Source organism: Olea europaea, chromosome 13 (genome assembly GCF_002742605.1).
Source record: "Olea europaea var. sylvestris chromosome 13, O_europaea_v1, whole genome shotgun sequence".
NCBI classification, from domain to species: Eukaryota; Viridiplantae; Streptophyta; class Magnoliopsida; order Lamiales; family Oleaceae; genus Olea; species Olea europaea.
In genome coordinates, this window is record NC_036249.1 from 18,378,202 (window position 1) to 18,382,169 (window position 3,968).

The window sequence follows — 3,968 nt, forward strand, 5'->3', positions numbered from 1 at the left end:
ATCAATGAAATGATAATGGACTAATTGTTGGACTCAATTGTGAAATTGGTAGAATCAAAAGAAATTGAAAAATGCAAAATTTGATTTTTTGTCTATGCTTACGCACATACTTAATTTTGTGCGTACACGAGATGTATTTTGGCAAAATCAGAATTAAATTTGCTTTTACTATGCGTACGTAATGTTTATACTATGCGTACGTATCTACTACCTCTTAAAAGAGAAGCTTTAATATTACTATTCATTTATGTCACATTGCTTTTCACACTACATCCAACTTATCCGATTTTACTACAGTAGTTTATTCATGTAAGAAATTGGGACACGCTTTCTTCTCTAGACTACATAGTCTACTTCTTCATAAAATAGTCTACTTCTTCTACTTCTTTTCTACTGTCTCCACATTCGTCCTTGTACAATTGTTGTGGGCCCGCATTCATTTCTCAATGTCAGTGAGTAGGAAAATTATTTGTTACAAATTTGACTTTTATTGCATGGTGCTGATAAATGTTATGAATTCCCACTTTATCCTCAATATCAAAATTGATTAAAAATAATGTGAAGCATTAAGCTAAGGGTATTTTTGACAAAATGATTATTAAAGTTAGGGTGTCATGGTCTTTTCAATTTTCATATAATAAATGCAGTCTGTCATTGTCTGGAAAATGTATAATGTGAATTTTGATTCCAATCTGCTTTATCTAAATCATTTCCCACGAAAATTGTTTTCATCTGCCGAGTTTCTTCTTCATTGTTTACCTTCATTCTTTACCTCCGCTTCTCTGTAAAACGAGAAAACACCTTTGAAATAGTATAGAAATTAGACACCGGTAATATTTCATGTTTACTTTCATGTACAGTAATATTTTTTTACAAAGAAACTTTTCTATTTGTATTGTAGATTATGGACGATTTTAGCTTCCAATTTTTTTTTGTGGATTTGAACTAAATTTTTTTGCTGTTTATGTGTATAGGTTAGATTACATTAGTTATCTCGTGAAATCGAAGGCTATAGTGGAGAGATCTTTGTCAGGTAAGGGTTTTGAATTTATTATTATTTTTTTTTTGGTCCAATTGATGTTTTGTGCTTCTATGTATAAAATTTTCGAATATGTATGTACTATGTGATTTCATAACTTCCTATGCAAGGATCTCAAATTTGAGCTTCATGCTTTTAAAGTTGAGATGATTTTAAATTTTTTACCCAAACCTTATAAACCTAATTCAATCATTTGCTTTCCCTTATCTTTACTTTACTAACTCTAGAGGGGGAAGAAAGAACTCATCGAGATTCAAGAACCAAAGAAAAAGGAAAACCGGAAAAAAGGAAAACTGGAAGTATTTACCATCTTTATATTTGGATACCACTTCAAACGGTAAAAGTCATAAAAACGGAGAAGTGGAAAAAGGCAACAAGAAACTAAAGCTGGGGGAAATTAGTGTTTTGTAATATACGGTAAGACATGAAATCTTTATTTGAAGAATTACTTTAGTTATATACTTTTTCATTAAAAAGATACTTGGTTAGAGCTCTTTGAGGCATAAATTCATCGATGGAAATCTTTTATTACCTTCAATAGAATATCGAAAGGTGGATACTAAATACTAATGATGAATTTGAGGAAGAACTTGAATTGATACAATCAAATCTTCAAACTTAATAATATGGAATACTATGTGCCATCACTTTTTGTTTTTATTTTTCATTAGTTAATTTACTTTATGTTCAAACAAGTTTGTGGTTATGTTTGTTGTCCTCTTTTAATGTCTAAAAGAACTATTTGATTTTGAGAAGCAAACAATATATTTGTTAGCATGCCATGGTATTGACATTTTCTTTTTGTTAATAGTCTTTTGTATGAAGTACTAGAGGACACTAGGTGGCCTATTTTTTGTATCCTTTGTGGATCCTAACTAGCATTTATCTTTCAATAAAAACATAAGATAAACAGGTTAATATTTTAGATGTGCTTGACACTATTCTCTATATTCCGATGATGTAGGACAACTGTGTAATCTTTTGGTAACGAAATTTCTACATAATTCAGGTATAGTTTCTTTAAACAATATCCATTTTACACTAATTTTTTCAATTTTTCTTAGTGATATGTGAAATATCTTTGAATATTTTTTATATACAACTTTCAATTCTTTTCTTGACTATTTTGTGTATTTCCAATTTTCAACTTGTATATTTTTGCTTCATTACTTTCAATTGCTATCCTGATTCTTTTGTGCACTTCCACTAGTCAACTTATGAATTTATTAAGTTCATGATTTTTGATGAATTACTTACATTATAGATTTAGAAAAATATTGGATGTGTAGGTTGATTGGGAGGGAGCAAAATCACTAAAATTAGAGATGAAAACCTCGTTCCTTTTTGGAAGTCTTTCTCTTCTTCATCTTCAATAGTAGTATAGCAAAAACATTTGCAAAATAATAATAGTCTTTATGTTTAAAAAAAACTCTTCATTTTACAAAACTCATATGAAAATTGTAATGTTTTTTTCTCCTGCATTTAAATCCTACAAGTCTTATTAAAATTTTATTTAGTCAATATTTGAGGCAGCAATGTTTATGTTTATTACTATTGCATTCAAGTAAACGATTTTTGTGATTAAACTTTAGCTTTATGCATGTTTTTAATGTTGTGCAAGTCTGATTAATTTGTGTTTGTCAATTTTTTTCCTATTGTGGAAATTGGTAGTATTAATATATTTTTTTTTGTTATTTCATTTACTAAAATGAATTTTTTTAAATTAAATTAGGTGAAGTTTTGTTCTCCATGAATTCTTCAAAAACATATGTTGATCAAGAATCTAGATTTTGTAACATTGATGGTACTTCTCAAAATACAAGTAAATCATATACTGCCTTTATTCGCCAACAACAAAATCAAAGACAGGCGGATAGGAGGAATTGAATTCAAACTTTACGCATTGATCTTCGTAAAAGGATAAATGATTCTACATTATTTGAAAATAAATAATTTAGGTGCTTCCCATGCTCAGAAGTTTACAGTTCCTCCTATTTTCCAGACTTCCACTTCAAATCAAGAATCGACTAATATTGTTCATTCTAAAGTACGGGAATTTTCTAACCTATTGAACATACCAACTAATGCATATGTATTATCGACATGGAACTACTGTGAATATTGTGGTGCACAAAAATTTTATCGAGAAACTAAAGGGTTTTGTTGTTCTGATGGAAAAGTTAAACTTTATATGCCTGATTCACCGACTGAATTGTATGATTTATTTACTTCTAAAGAACCTGAATGCATGGAATTTAAGAAAAGTGCATGTGGATATAATAACCATTTTGCTTTCACTTCGTTTGGTGTAAAATGTGATAAAGAACTTATTAGAACATATAAAGGTATTTACACTTTCAGAGTTCAGGGACAAGTATATCATTATGTGAATCAACTTATGCCAGAAAATAATAAGCCTTCTTATGTGCAGTTATATTTTTATGATACAGATAACGAAATTGAAAATCGTATGAAAATTTTAGAAAATTTTGTTGAATCTACTTTGATCATTTTGATTGAAATCTTGAAAGTAAATCCATATAGTAGATTCTTTAGGTCTTTAAGTAATATGACTAATTTGCATGACCATCGAATACAAATAAGATGCGATCCTGGACTTGATCAAAAAGTCTTCAATACTCCTTTGGCATCTCAAGTAGCTATTGTATGGGTTGAGGATGATGACAATGCAAATATTCATGCTCGTGATATTACTGTATATGGTCATTCTGGTAATTCACATAAGGTTCATTATTATTATGGTTGTTATGATCCTTTGCAATATCCTTTACTTTTCACATTTGGAGAATCTGGTTGGCATGAAGGTATTCAAAGATACCAAAAGACATATTTTGAAAGTCAAAATTTAGCTGACTGCATAGCTTTTCTTAGCGCAGTAAATTTTGCAACCGAAATCATTGAAAAAGAG

General features: G+C 29.4%; 1 long non-coding RNA gene across 1 annotated transcript; it reads left to right on the top strand.

Moving 5' to 3' along the window:
• Nucleotides 1-720: 720 nt before the first annotated feature.
• On the top strand, nt 721-2,535 carry LOC111408242. Its single transcript, XR_002705313.1, has 3 exons — nt 721-830; nt 975-1,033; nt 2,004-2,535. It is a non-coding gene; the product is annotated as an uncharacterized LOC111408242 (long non-coding RNA).
• The last annotated feature ends 1,433 nt before the right edge of the window (nt 2,536-3,968 follow it).